Here is a 20,826-nt window from a genome sequence, read left to right as displayed (position 1 = left end):
GTTGGGTGCTGTGGGTGCCATCAGGGGGAGCTGTTGAAGGACATGAGGAGTCATTCTTGTCCCTAAGTACTAATGGATCACGCAGACGGAAGCCCCAAAGTACTTCCGGGCTGATTAAAGAACTTGAGTTCTCTGTCTTACCCGGAAGTGGTGGAAAGTCACGTGGGAGGAAGAACAGAAGCACTTCCACGTTAGGCATTATATAAAGGACTGCTGAAGACCCAGCAAGTGAGCCAGAGTCAGGTGGAGGTGGAAAAAGCTTGCTGGGACGTGTGGAGGAGAAGATAAAGAAAGATATTTCTATTGATTGTGTTTATTTCCTGTGATATTGTGGCTGTCGTGCTTTGGGCACTATTAATAAGAAGAAAAGGATTAAAATGCTTCTTATTGCTTTTACTTTGTGTCTTAAGTGTCTGTCTGTTGGGGTTAAAGGGGCAACAGCAACCCCTTAATATTATTATTATTATTACTATTATTTTTTCCATATAATGGTTGTCTAAAAACTGTGGTGGGCTGGCGCCCTGCCCATGGTTTGTTTCCTGCCTTGCTCCCTATGTTGGCTGAGATTGGCTCCAGCGGACCCCCGTGACCCTGTAGTTAGGATATAATGGGTTGGATGATGGATGGATGGATGGATGGTTGTCTAAAATTTTTTTTTTTCTAATTGTTCATTTTAACATTAGTTTAACACCCTCATAAGTGTTTTATCTCAGGCAGTGTTCCTCCCCTAGCTGGGGTTCAAATGCATGTTTTATGTCACTTTTGTTCATTCTTAATTCTTTTATTTATTTTGAGTATGTGTATCATTCTTTATTTTTGATTTTGCCCACGCATGTAAGCTCTCTTGTTATGTTCCATGTGTTTTGTGGTTTGTCCCACCCAAGAGGAGGGGCCACCCGCCAATCACCAGCAGGAAATGCCCTCCACCCTATAAATCTAGATGGATCTCCACAGTTCCTTTTGGTTCATTTTCTGTCTACTAGGGAGTGGTGAGTTCTTGTGCTTTGTGTTCTATTGTACTTCTCAGGATTTGGTTGACTTCATGCTGTTTTTGATTTCATTTTTGGCTTACTGTACTGGAACTTTGATTACATTAGATTGTTTAGGGCAAATTGTTTTGCATATGTGCTCCATAGAACTTAATTGTTATTGAAGAGCATTTTTGTGATATTAATCTTTTATTTTATAAAGATTCTGCGAGACCCTTTTTGTGGCTATTAGGGGGCTTTGATGGGATTTCCCTCTCTAGTGCGCATTTTTAGAAGTGCTTTTGGGACTTACATACTTTGGGACACACAAGTCACAACAATAGGAAATGTAGAAGTATTTGCTACACGTCTCATTTTTCTACATAAATGACACCAACTTTAAGAGCCGTGAGTGAGAAACAAGTCAGCCTGGAGTGATCCAAAAGGGTGGAAATACATTTTATCTACCTTTATCACTGATTACTTCTCTGCACATGTGCTAGAGTTTTCAGCCTTTTTTGACTTGTGGACTGATACAAAACTGACAAAATATTTTTGGCACAGTGGGTAGTGCTGCTGCCTTGTAGTTAGAAGACCCGGGTTCGCTTCCTGGGTCCTCCCTGCGTGGAGGTTGCATGTTCTCCCCGTGTCTGCGTGGGTTTCCTCCGAGTTCCCTGTTTTCCTCCCACAGTCCAAAGACATGCAGGTTAGGTGCTTAGGTGTTTCTAAATTGTCCCTAGTGTGTGCTTGGTGTGTGAGTGTGTGTGTGTGCGCCCTGCGGTGGGCTGGCACCCTGCCTGGGGTTTGTTTCCTGCCTTGAACCCTGTGTTGGCTGGGATTGGCTCCAGCAGATCCCTGTGACCCTATGTTCGGATTCAGCGGGTTGGACAATGGATGGATGGATGGATAATAAAATTATAATTTATAAATATTATTATTTATTATAATTTTTATAAAATTATTAAAATTTACTCTGCATCATATTTTGACCAATCAGTGCCTGAAGTGGAAATACATAATTGCCAGTACTGTACTCTCTTTTTATGTAAAAATGATTTTTAATAGAGCATAGATTTCACCATCAATATTTACTCTTTCCCCTTGGAGTTTTGAGTGTCCAGGGTGGACATGATGTATTTTTTTCTTGAAAATGTTACCTGAAAGTGATCACTTTGGCTAAAAAACATGACCTGCAAATTCATTGCTTTTTGCTGTCTGGCAAAAATATTTTACACTCTGGTACCAGTCTGCAGATTGGCAGAAATGTTCTCTGGACAGGTAGTGGTACATGGACCAGGGGTTGGGAAGCACTGTGGTAGACAATGGATTGTGCGATAGTTTTGCAATACAAATATGGCTCTAGAAGGAGAAGCAGACATTTGATAATTGTAACTGAAACACAGAAAATGTAAAATGTTTAGGCACTCCTCTTACTACATTTCAGATACTGAATAAAGCTAAAGGTGCTATACAAAAATAGTAAAAAATATGAAATAGTAGTAAAATGGTAAAATTATATAACAATAATAATAGAAATAAATAAACAACGGTTATTGCGTAAATGATCATATGATAGTCATTCATTTATTATTCGCAGTAGCAATAGCAATAGCTTGACCATAACTTATTAGCATGCGTGTGAGTAGACAGAGTGAGAGAAATAGCTGAGATAGAGATATGGCTTCACCCTATATTTCATCTTGTGTTTTTCTGTTTTGATGTGGTTTCCATTGTAGATAGAGTGTGAAAACTGGCCCTGGCACAGACAGACGGACAGCATATTTTCACCCACACACCGTTTATTTACAATAATATTATTTACATTTTTTGCTCACGTGCACCCCAGTGCCTTCTTGCACCGATTTCCCCAATGTCCAGGCCCACAGTCTCTGTGCCTTCCTGGCCGCCTCCCGTCCTCTCTCTCCAGCTCTGTCTGCTTCCTCCCGACATCCCCCACTGACTGGAGGGAGGCAGCCCCTTATATAATGCTCCCGGATGAGCCCCAGGTGTTCCCGGTATCCTCTCCTTAGCCACGCCCCAGCGTGGTGGAAGTGTCGGCTGTCCTCCTGGCAGCTCTCTGGGCGCCACATAAAGTCTTCCCCCCAGCACTTCCTGGTGTGGCGGAAGTGCTGGGCTCCAGGGACAATTAGGCACTGGGGCGCCACCTGGCGGTGGCCACGGGTCCCTACGGGGCTGGGCTTCAAAGCCCCCTACCCGAGGCCCCCTGGATAACCAGGACGGACGCCCCCACTCGGTCTGGAGGAGGCACACACCCTCCTCTGGTCCTCCAAGGCGTCCCGGCCGGGCTCCAGCCCCGGCCGAGGACCACAAGAGACATTTCTGTTTCACCATTGTCAAAACACAACATTGGATGCTTTATTGTAAGTGTTATCCTATAGCATTTGCTTTATGTGCTTTTTTCACCAAATAAATAATATGTAAAACACTTAACGTTTCAAAACAGTCTTTAATTTATCTTGAGAAGCTTTTTGACGTTTTTGGCCAATTAGCTCTCATTTATACAAAACAAAAATGTCTAAGAGCTACTATTTTCTATAATCTGTCTCTAGTAATAAGCACAATATGTTTTTAAGTCAGGGTTTTATTCCAATAGGTTCTTCATTTTTAGTATTAGCAATACTAAGGGAATAATATTAAACAAATGAAGATTGGGATATAAAATTAAACTGCTTTATTTGGTACTCATTGAATACACAAGGAAAAAACAGCAAAATTAAATTTTGTGCACAACAACTTGCTGGAGGCCAACAACAAAATTATTTTTTGTTTTATTGCATTTAAAAAAGAAATAAATTTGTGTGTTTATTACACTTTTCAGAACCTCAGGGTGGCACAGCTAGAGCAGGTTTTCCCTCAACAACAACATTTATTTTTATAGCACATTTTCATACACAAGATGTAGCTCAAAGTGGTTTACAAAGTAAATCTATTTAAAATTAGATATATTGACAGATAGATAGATAGCACTTTGTGTGTCCCCAGAGGGAAATCTGGCTTTTTACAGAAGTACTTTTAATAAATAAAAGTATGAATAAATACCAAAAATAATAGTTAAGAATATAGTATTCCCTCTTCGATCAGGGGGTTGCGTTCCAGAACCCCCCGCGATAGATGAAAATCCGCGAAGTAGAAACCATATGTTTCTGTAGTTATTTTTATATATTTTAAGCCCTTATAAACTCTCCCACACTGTTAACATTATTAGAGCCGTCTAGACATGAAATAACACCCTTTAGTCAAAAGTTTAAACTGTGCTCCATGACAAGACACAGATGACAGTTCTTTCTCAGAATTAAAAGAATGCAAATAGATCTTCTCTTCAGGAGCAGAGAATTTCAGAGAGAAAGAAAAAAGCAAAGAAAAGCAAACCATCAAAAATCAATAAGTGTGCTTTTGGAAGCACCTGATAAAGCTGCATTTCTTAGAGGTGCGTTAGTATCCACTAGGCAAACAGCTTCTGTGCAAACAGCACCTCTGCTCACAGCCCCTCCGTCAGGCGCAGAGAATGTCAGAGAGGGTGAGAGAGAGGCAGAGACAAGCAAACAATCAAGCTCCGCGGGATGCATATCTTATAGCATTGAGGAGTTTTAGTTAATATGTAATAGTACATGCTCTGATTGGGTAGCTTCTAAGCCATCCGCCAATAAGCGTCCCTTGTATGAAATCAACAGGGCAAACAAACTGAGGAAGCGTGTAGCATAAATTAAAAGACCCATTGTCCGCAGAAATCCACGAACCAGCGAAAAATCCGTGATATATATTTAGATGTGCTTACATTTAAAATCCGCAATAGAGTGAAGCCCTGAAAGTCGAAGCGCGATATAGCGAGGATTACTGTACACCAATGCACTATTATGAACACAGACAGAACTAAAGTAGAGTACATTAAAACCATCTGCCTAACACTGTGTAGGTTCCCCTTGTGCCACCAAAACAGCTCTGGCCCATCAAGGAATGGACTTCAGAAGGCCTCTGAAGGTTTCCTTTGTTATCTGGCACCAAGACTTTGGCAGCAAATCCTTTAAGTCCTGCAACCTGTCAGTTTGGGCCTCTTTGGGTCGGACATGTTTTTCCAGCACATACCACAGGTGCTTGATCAGATTGAGATTTAGGGAATTTCAAGTCAACACCTTGATCTTGTCGTTATGTTCCTCAAGCCACTGCTGAATGATTTTTGCATTGTGGTCTACAGCTATTCAGCAAGTTGTGATGCATTGTATGTTCTGACACTTTTCTCTCTTTGCCAACATTACATTTTTCAGAAATTTCTGTGGTAGTGGACCAGAAAGTCAGAGTCACTCAGGTACTTACACTTGTCTGTTTTTTCTGCCTTTAACAACTGACAATTCACTTGCTGACTAATATATCCCACCCCTTGAAAGGTACCTTTGTAATGGAATATTCAATGTTATTCATATCTGCTGTCAGTGGTTGATCAGTGTTTATAGACTTGTTTTTAATTCTTTATAGATAAGTCCAATACTATTGAAGAATATGATTTAAATTCTTATTTTGGTTACAGTTAGGGAGAACTCTATGTTTGTATTTTTTACATTATGTTATTACCTACGTGTTGTTCTGTCCTTTATGTTGTTAAAATCTTTTATTATTTAAGCTGTGGCAGCAGTAGAGGTTCTGATCCACCTCTTGAACCCTCAGGTACCACTTCAAACACCAAGTAAAAGTCCAAGACTCTTTTATTTTCTTATAAGACAGTGCACCAAGCACCTTCCCCTCTACACTGTTCATACAATAATTACACACAATCAAACAATCCTCCTCTCCCAGACACTTAGCTACCCTTCCTCCCAGCTCAGCTCAGTGTCTGGGCTTTCCCAGAGTCTTTTATACCCCTTGACCCGGAGGTGTTCCAGCTCCACAGTCCACAAGTCCTTATCCCTTCTGGGTCAGGGTAAATAGTTCGTATCTTCATCCCGGAAGCACTTTGTTTCTTCCTGTCACGGGATTATGACTCGCTTCCAGGTTATAGGGCATATATGAGTCCACGAGCCTCCCTACAGCGACTCCTTGTGGTCCCCAAAGTATCCAACAGGGCTGTGTATAAAAACTACAAAGTCCATGAAGCCCTGCTGGAACTTGGGGCGCGTCCATGCTGTTGGGAGAGCTCCTCCTGGCAGCCTGGGGGTGAGGGCCAGAAACTCCATCACAAAGCTTACCACTGTACCTGATTGGGGTAGTGAGCCGAACACAGAGGGCACTGGTTCAAGTATGTAAATCTAAGAAAAGGAGATGGAAGTGCTGAAGTTCCTTATACAGTAGCTACTGAGAACTGAGGCTTACAAGAGTGGCCTTCTTTTAAAATGGCTGAATCTTATAATATTGGTGGTTATTTTTTGTTTGAAAATGACGTGTAAGCTCTTTTACAATATGTGTGTAATCTCAAGATGCAGATCAATTCTCAAAAACATTCTTGGCTTGAAAAATGGATGTATTTGGATGTAAGTTGTCAGGATTTTATGTTTCAGGGCATTCCATTCCCCATAGATTATATTATAAAATGCCAGGACTGACTATGTATTTTTTAAAATTCATAGAAAATGCTTAACTTTAGGTCAACATTTTGTGTAGTAAATGCATATATTCCATGCTTGTGAAGAAATTACTTCTACTTGAAAAACACTAAATGTATCATTTAAAATGTATCTTGTGTCTGAAGTCATCCATCCATTCCTGAGCCTTCCTTTTCCTTGACATTTTGAAAGGGATCTGGCACTACATCTCGGCAGATTGCCATCCTTACACACTTATACGCCTTCAAATTAGCAATGACCAAATAGTTACCTTACATGCAAGTCACTGGAATGTGAGAGTCAATATATGAGACCTTCATGCAATAGGGAGGACGTGTAAACTTTATAAAGAGCGAATGGGTCAGGATTTGATGCAAGGTTTGTCATTAGGTAGAAGCACTAATCCAATATGTTAAAATTGTTATGAGTTTTTGTTCTTTTGATAGCAATGATAATTTAAATGTACTGTACATTGAGATAATATTGTACAAAGCCCCAAACTTCACAGATCTTTCAAAAGTATACTGGAATTTAATACAGCATGAAGCACAAAACAATTTATGAAGCTGTGTAATATGATGATCCTAAAGCATGACATGAAGATGATTAAGGGTTAATCAAGAGCTGACATACTGGATTACCTGGAGGTTAATCATTCTTTCTCAGCCTTGTAACCTGGATTTTAAGATTGTAGTTTTGCATTGGTGCTTATGTTGTCTTCCCATATTACAAAAACATGCATGTTAGTTCAGTTTGCCATCTTTGAGAATATACTTGGCCAGGATGGTTTCCACTTTACAAATGATGCTACTAGGATGTGCGCTGATGCATCAGCCCCCATGAATTGGAGACAGCAGGTTAAAATGCAGATGAATAGATATAACTTTGAACTAGTTACCCATGAAACCTCCAGTTTTCCCCTGACATGTTGTTAGGCTGACTGGCAAAACTAAATCAGTTCTTTGTAAATGAATGTGGGCTGTCAGTATGCCCTACAATGAACCGCTCCACATTCAGAGTTATTTCCTGGGCTTAAATTATTTCTGCCAGGACAGACTCATGGTCCTAGCACAACTATACAGGAAAAGTTGATTAAGAAAAGAAAATGATGGATGAAATTGTGTGATAATAGGTCCATTTATTATAAAAACAATTTAAAACTTTTTTTCTGCCTGATATGACTCCTGCAATAGAAATCTTTTATTCAGCAGATCTGAGAGAGCAGTGACAGATGATTCATTATAACAAATGCCAAGTATTAATTAGGAAATTTGAGCTTTTATTGACTAAAATAATTTGTATAACACAGTTGTAGAATACACCTTGCATCATCTCAGACCATGTATGTTACCTCCTTTGATTAAGAAAGTAACCAGGAAACAATTATGATAGTTAAAGAGTCTATGAAAAACAGAACATCATATGATCTCACTGTCACCATCTTGATTATAGTGGACTAAGAAAATCCTTGCTTTATAGAAACGTATAGAAAATAATGCATAACGATAGATATCCCCTTGTGGAATATGACCCAAACACAGACAGGCAGACACGTTAGTATTACCCCACACACGTTTATTGTGGTCTTCCATCCTTCACAACAGTGCACACAACCCCAATACCCCACAGTTCTGGCCAACACAATGTCCTTTCTTCAGACCGCCTCCTTCTCTCCTGAATGAGACCTCGTCCTCTATTTTCTCCCGACTCAAGTCATCCTCTGAAGGGAGGCGGCCCCTTTAAATAAGCACCCGGATGTGCTCCAGGTGTATTTCCGGCAATCTCCCACCGCCACGCTCCAGTGTGGCGGAAGTGCCGGCTGTATCCCCGGAAGCACTCCGGGTGTCCCTGCTTCTCTTCCCCCCAGCATTTCCGGGTGTGGCAGAAGTGCTGAGGTCCAGAGTTCTCCAGGTATTGGGGTGCCCCCTGGCGGTAACCACAGGCCCCTACAAGGTCGAGCTTCCCAGCTCTGTATCCGTGGCCCCCAGGGCAGTCGCCCCCTCGAGGTCTGGAGGAGGCACAAGCCGTCCTCCGGTCGTCTTGGGCGTCCCAGCTGGGTACCACCCCCATCTGCGTACCACACCCCTAAATGAGCTTTTCTCCTTCCATCTCGTCTGTTAGTGCATCTATATCTGGCTGTTTAGTGTCCACTGCCTGCACATTCACACCATCAGCTTCACTTCACAACTTAGACTCACATGAAACACCATCTCCACTTGCCTTCCCCAATTCCATTACCCGATCCAAGTGAGGATCCCTCTTGAGATCCAACAGGTTGTGCAAGTGCTGCTTTTTCTCACTTTCTCCTTTTTCTCTCTCCCTCTCACACACAGACACAGCCACACACCATCTGCACCATCTTTTTATGGCCTGCTTCTTAGGATGGCTTCACTCCTTTTGCATTTCTGTAGACGCCTTTGCAGCATCTCTCTTCCAGGTCTATGTGGACTCCCCAGAACTTTTATATTAGAAATGCTATTGAACAGTACGCTCCAGCCAAAAATAGAAGGTTAGAAATTGATCTGAAATTAGAAAAACTGTCTTGATTGCTTTTGCTTCTTAGGAAAACAGTAGCCAGTTTATAATTGGTTGATACAGTACCACATTCCAAAGGCATATTAACAATGTCTGCAATGTGAATACATAAGGCAGACATACAAGCTTTGACCAAGGCAGTCATCGGCATCGGCTCCAGTGAGGTGGTGGAGGGCCTAAGTTTATTCACAAGCTCATAAAGAAAGACAGTATCAAGTGGAGAAATGCATCAAAGTAGCACTCAGAACTGAATTAATTCAATGATCTTGCAGATAATTACAGTAATTATGATGTTGGATGGTTCAAGTTATCAATGGACAGAGTTTTTATAAGTTTTTTAGGTAATAACTATTGAATGTTGCACATGAGGGCAAGACTGTTGAAAATACAACAATCTTAATGTTCCTCTGCTGAAATTCATTCACTGTTATTTATCATATAGAATCAATATGTGCTTTTTTAATTTCAGCATTTACATAAAGACCTGTCTTTTTAAATTTGTATTCTAATTGCCAGCAAGTGGCTTTTATAGTGTGTAGTTTGAAGAAAACCAAGTCACTGAAAATATAAAAGAAACAAAAGGAGCAATAATCTCATGTTTGGATGATAATGGACCAACTGGGCAGCAGAAGACACATATGGATTAATGGGACATTGCACTAATCTAATGAACCCATACAGGTGAAACTTTATTATCCTTCTAATTTCTTAAAGTAATAATCCTCTTAACAGGGGACTTAGGCAAAATAATTGAAACATTAAATAAAACTGCCTTAAGATCAAACATTGTAAAATAGAAACCTATAAATGACAGGGTGTTGTACCAGCAGAGCAAACTAAATCAAGAATATGGTCCTTTCTGTGTGTGGAACAGGAACCATTCTGACATGAACTAAAGCATTCAAGTAAATACAAAACATCAGAAATCAGTATTTTATTTTGTGAGTCAATATGAATAATGAAATTGCTCTGTACATGCAAACGGGACGCAATGAACAAATAGACACTAGAAAATGCATAGAAAAATACTGAGGATGATTTAGAGGGAGAGTAACAAAGAAGTAAAATGAACATATACATATTAACAGTACTTACAACTCCAACAACAATCTCCATGTTCTCCTGCTGAGTCTCTCATTTCTGAGTAAATATAAACTCCCACAAAGCACACAGAATGTATGTTTAAAGTTACAGGAATTTAAAGTTATAGGACACAATTACTAAATCATTGACAAATATAACAGAAATTATAAAAATGTGAAAAATAGCAATGCAGAAATGACAATAAAACATAAATAAATAGATGCTGCGGGCAAAAAAAAAACCCAGACTGTAACATAACATTCTGATTTTCATTAAATATTTATTTAACATAATTTTAGCAAATAATGCCTATGCTTTAGACAATGTGAGCATATGACTGACATGTGGATTATGTGAAAGCCCTCTCGCAGTGCCAAATGACTCAGATTGTACCTTTTGGGGACTTCTACTCATGTCTGTAGCAAGTGCGCAAAGAACATGAAAGTGGGCAAGAAAGGTTGAACATCTATGATGCCATGGCCATTTTAATGTGGAATTTAAGAAAGAAACTCACACCCACTATGTTCTCTTCTGCTGTGATTCTTCAGGGAGAAAAGTCTATGTAAAAAGATGCCATTTTTGACAAAATGTATTATTACTTTTCTAATTACTCTACATCCACCAGAGGTGACAGAAGAGTACAGCGTCAGATGAAAGTTCAGCTGCAGCACACACCCCTAAGATCTGTTCAGGGTAGTACAAATTAACTTCTTTACTTTCAAAACTGCCTGTCAATGGCATTGACTTTTTGCCATTACTGTCAGATTGGTGCATGAGTTACAACTAAGGTCCTTGCTATCACAGTCTTTTATGCCCCTTCTTACCCTCTCTTCACATCTCTGCTAATTCTCATCTGTTCTTTCAATTTGGTCTTCAATGCCTGTTGAGGAGAGGGATCTAGCTGCAGACCTCCAGTGGCAGATCCCCCTGTGGCTGCACCACAGTGACGTCCAGACTCAATCGCTATTGAGTGCCACAGGCCTTAATTCAGTCACTGTTCTAACTTGTCCTAAAATTTCAACTTAAAAACACAGGACACAAGTTCTCCTACCATCAGACAACTAAATTACCAGTAGCAAACCATATCAGAGTTCACCCACAATGTCATCATAAGGTGCTGTTATATCAGGCAAGTGTGGATGTGTCTGCCAGTAGCCAGCACTCAGTCCATATTGTACAGTCTAGATGTAATCGTACTAATTACACTTTACAATTGTACTCTGTGATAATAATCAGACTGCCCAGGACACTCCAGCAGACCCCTGTGACCCTGTGTTCGGATTCAGCGGGTTAGAAAATGGATGGAATGGATAATAATCAGGAAAGGTTTGGGGCAGCCACCCGTATATTATCCCTGGCTGCAATGGGTTGATTTTTAACAAGAGATGTTTTTCTGTTGGAGTCCAGAATTGAACTGCCGAAGGTTTCCAAAGATGGCAGCTTTAAAGGGTCAAGGAAGTGATGTGTAGAAACTGGAAGTGACATAGGAGAACAGGAAGTGATGTTCTTCTGGGCGCCAGAACCGGTAGTGACCTCATGCTGTGTGCCAGAAGTGACGTCGTCAATGCTGAGGCAGACAGGCTTTCCTGCTGCTGGCCTGCAGAGATAACAGGAGAAGGTTTAGTGCACTCCACCACCCCTCGGCCTGGCATGGAATTACCTTCGCTTGGTCCATACAACGTACTCCTACTTGCACGTGTTTGAAAACTGCTAATGAGCAACATGATATGATATTATTTCTTGAACTTAATGAAGAATATCAATGTAAATTGGAATGTCAATATGCTCTACAATAGCAATGGTTGCAATAGTCTTAGTCTTACATAATAAATGATTATAATTTAAATGATGGCAAAGTCAAAAGAGCAATACACTAGTGGTTTACTGAACAACTAAAAATATTTTCAATGGAAGGCATTACAAAGTCTGTTTAATAAAGTGAGAAGTGTCTGGTGGGTATAAGGGAAAAACATGCTGTATGAATTTGCAAAGTGCTTCAAACTGTGCCTGCTTATTTAACTAAGACATTCTGCAATAGTTGTACCCAGAACAGTTACCAAGGGAATGATGAGATCATAACAAATACATTCTTTCTGTTTTTTATAATAATTTACATATAAGAAGTCAGTTAATGGACCAGATATTTGCCAAAGATGATTAACATATGGAACATTTCGGTAATACTAAGAGATAGTGTGTTGAGATTGTACCATTTATTTTTATTTATTTGGTCATGCTGTAGTCTTATTGTGCCACACTGAGCAATGCACATGGTAGGCTCCGTCAAACTTGATGTAATAATGGACCTCCATCTTGAATTAATTGTTAAGAGTGACTTATAACTATTCGTTTGTCTAGATTATTTTCCCTAACGTGGAGCAATGCTGAACAATGATACCACAATTTCGTGTTTATAAAAGTATTAAAAGCACCTCTGCATTTTGGTCTATCCATATATATACAGTATATATATACTGTAGTATAAGTGTGGCAGGCAATCTAGCCTAATCGGTATGGAAAAAGATCTGGGTCTCTCAGACTAGATAGAGTTTTGTATTCTGCATTATCCCTTCCAGAAGAAGTTTTGGAGATGTTTTAAACAAACTTTCAATAGACTCATCCTTTCAGTTTAAGCAACATACAAAATTCACAGATGGCTGCAAGTTGCTATAGGAGGGTGTACTGCATCATCTTCTACAAAATTCAGAAAGCAGCTTAAGAAGAACAACACATTCTGTTTTTCTAGATTTAATCAATAGCATTTAACATTTTCAAAAATGTTCCTCCAGTTCTGATTTCCTTTTTTGACCATAATTTTGGAAAATCATACATATTTATAAACAGGTGAAACACTCTCTCGCTGTACTCAGGGTTTGCCTCTGCCACAGATGTGATCTGAATGTGAAATTAAAGTACTCTACTTGCAGCAAGGATCCAAATGAAAAGCTCTGTCAATCACACTTGTAAAGAGATTTTGTACCTCTTGGTAGTAAATTCTGTTCAAAATCATGCACTGAATAATAATAAGGCTTTACTGCAATTACTGCAGTTCACTGCTTTCGGCAGTAATCATATTAATGCACTGTTTTCTCAGAGCTCTCTCACTAACAGCCTGCTGTTCAGATTCTTATCATTTGAAAAAATAGAACTCACACATTTGTAAATACCACTACAACTTAAAACATTTGCCACAGTTTAAACTGCATCTTAAACAAGAGAGAAAATCTCAAATGAAACCCCCTGAATTGAATGTATCTCTTCTAAATCAATTATCTTCTAATGAGAAAGTTTGCATGGGATGGCTTAGAGACGTCTGAGCACTTTATAGCCATCTATGTATCTACACAGCCTATAAAACGTATTCAACACTTTGGAGTTTTTGTATTTTATTATTATGCAGCATTAAATCACAGTGGATTGAATTTGGCTTTTTTGATACCGATCAACCAAAAATACTTGTTTTTAAATCAGATCTCTGCACAGTGGTATCAATTGATTGCAGATATAAAACACAAAATAATTGATTGCATAAGTACTCGCCCTCATTGATATAGCACACCTACATCATTCCTGGTGCAGCCAGTTGGTTTTAGAAGTCACAGTATTAGCTATATATTATTTATATTAGTATTATTATAAAGATCACTGGTCTGTAGTCAAGGGGTTTCAGTTGGTTGTAGTATAAATACCCCTTATCTGGAAGGACTATCTTGTGGAGAGTCAGTGTGGTGGTCTTAACCTACACAATGAAAACAAAAGAACACTTCAAGCGCCTTCATGAAAAAGTGATTGAAAAACACAAGTCAGGGGATAGAGACAAGAAAATATCTAAGTCACTGAATATTCTTTGGAGTTCAGTTAAATCAGCTGTTAAGGAACTGAAAGAGTATGGCCCGGCTGTAAATCTATCTAGAGCAGGCCGTCCACAGTGATCATGTAAGACGTACACTAGTGAGGAGGCCACCAAGAAACTCATGAAGACTCGGGAGGAGCTATAAGCTATGGTGGCTGAGATTGGAAAGACTGGACATATAACAACTGGTGACTCGGTGCTTCACCATACACAGCTTTATGCGAGAGTGGCAAAGCAAATAACTGTTAAAACACACACACATCATCTTGGCAAAAGCTTGCCAGAAGTCAAATGAGAGACTCTGAAGTCAACTAGAAGAATGATCTATAACCTAAAGAGATCAAATTTGAACTTTTTGGCCATTAAACTAAATGTCATGCTGTAGACTTATGATCAATTATGTTGTGTTATATTTATTTAATTAATTCAGACCAACTTGCAGAGAAATTGGAAAAGTTTTCATTCAGCCTGAACTTTACATTATTTGCCTAATTGTTCTTGTCCGTATTTTCTGCCATAAATAAAACATACAACATTTAACAAATAAAACTTATTTCGCTTTCAGTTTCATTAATAAATGATTAAAACATTGGAAAATTAGAAAGATTTAGACAAGAACAGGCCATCCAGCCCAACAAAGCCCATCAATCCTATCCACTTATTCCTCCAACATAACATCAAGTGGAGTGTGGAAGTCCCTAAAGTCCAACTGTCTATCTATTTGGTAACTCATTCAATGTCTCTATGGTTCTCTCTGAAAAGAAAAACTTCCTAATGTTTGTGTGAAACGTATCTTTAACTGTCAGGTTTGTTAAGATGGGCTAAATGTTTAAGTATTAATCATTGCAATTTTTGTAAACTGTTGTCGTGGTCCAATTTGTTTTCTTCGTGATATTTGTCCTTTCTCAATGTAAGTAGTGAATCTGTCACAGATACATGCAACAAAGTTCATTCTTCTTGTTTAAGCCTTTGGTAGCATAGCCGGTAAGTTTATATATATAAAATTTTACCGTTCTGTATTGCTACTTAAAGTTTTAAAACTGTTACCAAACTATTTTGTGATTTGTGTGCTGAATACTATGTTTCTTTACTTTGTAGCTTTACACCTGCTCTTTGTTAATAAACTAGAGATTTGAACACCTCACGTCAAGCCAGTCTCCAAGTCGTTAAATTGATAAAGGAAGGAGTTAAGCTGCCTGAATATCTGTTACATCATAATAGTGAGATCTGAACATCAACGAGTTTCCAGCTGTGTTCCCGTATTCTTGTTGAACTCATTTTAAAACAACAGTCTTGACCCACTATACTCATTTCTTTCATAATTTTGAACACTTCAATTATGTCATTACTTAACCTTCTTTTGCTTAAACTGAAAAGGTTCAGACATTTTAATCTTTCCTCGTAACTCATCTCCTGCTGTCTTGGTATCAGCCTAGTGTCTCTTCTCTGGACTTTTTCCAGCACTGCTATGTTCTTTCTGTAGCCTGAAGACCAAAACTGCACAAAGTACCCCAGAAGAGGCTTCATCAGTGCAGTATAAAGCTTGAGCAGAACGTCCTTGAACTTGTACTCTACACATTGTACTATATAGCCTAACCTTCCGTTATCCTTCTTAATGTCTTCTGAACACTGTCTGGAAGTTGGTAATAACATGCCCACCACAACTCCTAAATCTTTCTCATAAGGTATACTTTTAATTTTCAGACCTCCTATTGTTCGTTCAAATCTAACATTTTTACTTGATACGTGTAATACTTTACATGTACTTACATTAAATTTCATCTGCCAAAAATCTGCCCAAGCCTGTATGCTGTTCAAGTCCCTCTGTAATGATTCAACGGATTTTACATTATCTGCCAATCCACATGGTTTGGTATCATCTGCAAAATTAACCAGCTTGTTATTTATCTTCCTGTACAAATCATTTACATATATACATACATATTGCTTTGCAGAAGACTAAATTGTGAATTCTTCTCCTCAGCCTGACATCTAACATTTAAATTTGGATTACAGAGCTGACAGACTACACTCATGTATGTCATTCGTTTCAGCATGGACAATGACAACTGGATCCACTACTGCTCTGGCCAAAAGCCTATAAACTTTTCTAGGAAGGTCTCCCACCTGTTCACCCCGAAGGCAACACACTGTATGAGACTCTCTGTCTCTTGAGCAAACCTGCACTTCAATCCCCCACTATCACAACCTCTCTCTTTTTGGGGGCTGGTTTTGAGATAGCTGGCCAACCCCCCTCAGAGTCTTCAGAGATACTGTTGAGCTCTGCAAGGACCTAAAAACAGTTTGCCACTTCCAATTGTGGGGCTAATGCTCCCAGGCAGTATGCACCCTTTTCCCTGAACCTTGCAACTGTGACCCACTTATCTCTAACTATCTAGTTTGGAATCTCCTCCTGTACCACCTTAGGGTTGCACACTATCTTTCTAAAGGACACCTGAGCCAGGTCCACTAATTCTCTACTACAATGCAGGCCAGATAACTCCTCCTCCAGTTCAGCGACCCTGAACTCAAGGTGCCTTATCTTCTGACATCTCCTGCACAAGTAGACTTCAAGGAAGAATGATGTTAATTGTGCTCTTTTTTAATTTAAAAATTTACCCCTGCTTATTATTACCAGTAATTATGCATAGGAAAAACATTCAAAAATGCAAATGTCTAGAGTAGGTCATCTGTGTAGTGTTTGCAACAGCAAGTAGCTGGATTGCCCTTTAAATGGAGCTTCAATGTTCATGTGATTTTCTTCCTGTTATATAATTTTCCCCTATAGTGTAATGTCTGGTGGATTTGTGAAATAAAAGGAGGTCAAAAGTAAAGAATGCAATTTACTGAAGAGGCAAGAGCACATTCAGCAGCAACACATTCCACTAGGTCCAGCACAGTTCTTCAGGAGGTTTGGCGGTCAACAGTGTTGAAGACAGCGGTAAGCCATGCTTTGAAATATGACCTAGAAGCACACCTTGGTAAAGATGTACTATCTCACTATTATACAGACGAAATTCCTCAGCCATTCTTGTAAAAGCATTCCAGAAATTGCCTGCTACAATATTCTGGATCCAGTACACAGAAGAAGAATAGGTTACATTTTACATAAACCCCACAGAAAGCACTGAAGAACTTATCTAGCTGCCTGGCTCTAGCTATGTGAAAAGATGAGGTAGGACTGAAAACAGAAAAAATGACTCAAGTGACAAGTTGATGAGACTTTTATCAGTATAAAATGAATGAAAGGAAGACCTGTCCAGAGGGAGAGTTTATGTTGCACAAGTCATTTTCAAGATGAGACTTTGGGGAGGAAGGTCTTAGCAACCGGAGCAGAAAGGTTCTTACAGTTACATGCTCAGACAAAGCTATAAACATGCACCCACAAGCTGTGACTAGTAGACATTGAGAGCTGAGCAAATAATAGCAAGAATTTGAGAGTAAAAGTGTAGGAGTGTGAAGCAGAGGGAAATTCGTTGTGGGTAAGCTGTTAGGAATGATCTAATAAAAAAAAAGAACAAATTCACCGATAACATGATGCTGATAGCAAAGGTGCTTTCTTCCAGCACTGCCAGTGTAATGCATTATTGTTAGTTGCATATTTCTAATCTAAGATAAAGATACAACTGAATTGTATAATTATTTTTACTATTTGATCTCAGAAAGGTTAAGATTTGCTCAGGGTCACAAAATGAGTTATAGGCAGGAACTCCTCCCATTGTCTTAGCCACTTTTCACTGCAGGACTTGTCTTAAATGCAGATGGGAGAAGTGGCATCATGTTGATGTATTTTGATTGTAAAGTTTGTAGTGTTTCATCACCTCATACATGACTGCCTCACTCAGTGATATTTACCTGGTGTCACAGATGGCCAGGGTTCTTGTCTGGCCTGGACCTCTCTTCACTGTATGGACCACCGGAGCAAGCCTGGCCAGGACAGTACCTCCCCCAGAACTCTAGATGGCAGCCCCCCTGGGTTGCAGTGGTGCCTAGGACTCCTGCAGGGCTTCATAGGAGTTGTAGTTTGGTGCAGCTCTGTTGGGATCTGTGGGCACCGCCAGGGGGTGCTGTAGCTGCTGCTGAGCCCTACAGAGCAGCTCTTCTGCCACACCGGGAAGTGTCGCCGGAATTAGGTCTTCAAGCACCTGGAGCACTTCTGGGTACCTTATAAAAGGAGCCAGCAGCCACCACTCCAGGAGCAAGAGTCAAGAGGAGGGAGATAAAGCTTGCCAGAGAGGAGTGGTGGAGAAAAGTAAAGAGAAGAAGAATTGTGTGGTACTGTGCTTGTGGGATAGTGTGTATACTCGTGAGAACAGGTAAGACGTTCTCCACGAGGGAAAAAGGAAATAAAAGCCCTGTGTGCTTTGAACTTGTGTCCTGCGTCTGTCTCTGTCAGAGCTGGCCTTTACACTGGATTGATTTGTTAGAATGTGAAGAAAGGAGCTGGATAGCCAGCTGGCATTCCTCTCTTGTAAGTTTAATAAATGTAACCCCAAAGGGTCTAAAGAGGTTTGGTTTCTTCCAGTGTTCTGGAAGTTTTGGTGCTTTGATTCCATCTTTTATCTGCTAATCCTGTGCTTGCCTGATTTACTAGATTCTAGATGGTTGCTATTTAGCTGTGAATTGTGCTATTTTGTACACACATGAATTTTCGTTATTGTATTTAGGAGGCAAAGACAGCTGTCTGTGAAGTTTTATATTATTTATTGTTTTTTCCATGAGCTTCTTTGCACATACTGTACAAACAGCCCATGCAGAAAACATTAAGCTACATTTTTGATCCATTTAAACTAAATTTAATTCCAGCCTACTTTATCTCCACAGTATAATTCTTTATGTATTATTACACTGTTAGCATGTAAATGTCAGAGCATAGTTTTGTAGTGGGGATTAAACATAAATTTTTGAGTGTGATGGTCTGCGTCTATAATCACAATATACTCTCGCGGCATCATGTGAATTTCCCTTGTGATTAATAATCTATCTATCTATCTATCTATCTATCTATCTATCTATCTATCTATCTATCTATCATATCCATTCAGGTCATGTATTCTGCTAAAATACAGTATAACTTTTCTATATGCTCACTGCATCCAAAAACACTGTCTGCTGTGCAAAACATTATATTAAAAACAATTAAATAAACATTTGATTTTTTTTTTTCCTCCTGAAGCAGTAACCATTTAAAAATGATCGTAATTTTGAATGGATAAAATACATCAGGTTGGTACACAGTACGTTATTTTCTTCGATCTTGTAATTATGAAAATGTTGAATTATTGCCCTCTGGTGGTTATACTAAGTATACTTGTAACTTGTTTTTCTATTTGCATCAAACTGCCTTTGTTCTTGGTGTGCAAAATAAAGTGTGAGACCCCAGTGGAAAAAAATACATTTGTTGATTATCTCAATGTTTGTTTTGAAATTTTGGATATTTTGACATGAAATTCCACACATGTGCATTTCTGATGCAGCTTCCTCTAAACTGAATCTCAAACTAATTAAAGATAGTGTCGTAAAAGTGTAGTTGATGCCCCATAAATTTAAAATTCAATATGCACGTAATTACAGGCAACAGACAAGATAGCATTTGTAAAGTAATTGGCCCACCAAGGATGCAGTGAGGCAGACAGCCTAATAGCCCCTGAAAGATCTGTAATTACACACATTCTCAGGTATAGTGTAAGATACCAAGCACGGGAGAAAAGGATATTTCTTCCTTTGCATTGACTTGACATGTGTTTAAGTGTTTTGTTAGTCAGCAATTTGCTGTAATCCATGTAAGTAATTTTTATTTTGGATGTACTGTACAAATGTTATAGGATATGCACATGTCATTATGTTGGTGTGGAATGAAAAAAAGAAAGTCTTGAAAGTGAACTCTGAATACCTGCTCGGTGTGTACTTCAGCCAGGCCTGGTGGTCAGCTGTTAAACTTTATAAGTTGTTGGCCTTTTCTGCCATTTAGAGTCTCAGTCCTGACAAGATTGGTCAATGCTAACCATAGTTTTTATCCTTATTTAATATATTATACAATGAAGTGCACTTGAGGTTCAAGCCGGATAATATATATATAAATATATACTAGCTGTTCCCCGCAGCTCCACCCACGTAGTAGTGAAACAGGACAAACTTTAAAAATCAGTAAACAAAAAGGTATCACTAGCTAAGCAGTGGCAAGTTACGTTCCAAAACACAGAGGTAGACCGGCTCCCCACCCCTGACATTACTCTTCCCCCTCCCCTCAGCCTGCAGCCTCTGTCTTGGATCACCGCGTATATATCGCTCCTGCAAACGAACTATGATTCTTAGCGCAATGAGAGAAGTCACAAAATCAACCAGAATGTTCAAGCAAATTGTAGAAAAATACCCAATTCTGAATCAGTTAAGTAGTTCTCTCTAGCTAAGCGGATATAAGATACGCCCAGCTGCTGGCGCGTGAGTGAAGAAGGCCCAGATGGGGGACGCCCTTCCCTTGGCCTGCTATATCTCTCTTGGAGTTGCACAAATTAATCTGTACTGCAAGCGAACTATGATACTTAGCGCGATGAGAAAGATTGCAAAATAAACCTGAATGTTCCAACAAATTATAGAAAAAAAACTGATCTAAATACGTTAAGTAGTTCTCTCGTGAAAAGTGGACAGACATACAGACATACGTTGGATTTATATATATATATATATATATATATATATATATATATATATATTGTGGACTGGGACCCAGACACAGGCAGACGGACAACATAGTTCCACCACACACTATTTATTTACACAATTATTTACAATTCGTGCTCACAAACCCCAGTGCCTCTTGCACCGATTCCCCAAA

The sequence above is a fragment of the Polypterus senegalus genome, chromosome 14 (assembly GCF_016835505.1).
Source record: "Polypterus senegalus isolate Bchr_013 chromosome 14, ASM1683550v1, whole genome shotgun sequence".
In the NCBI taxonomy this organism is placed as follows: domain Eukaryota; kingdom Metazoa; phylum Chordata; class Cladistia; order Polypteriformes; family Polypteridae; genus Polypterus; species Polypterus senegalus.
This window is presented reverse-complemented; position numbering follows the sequence as displayed.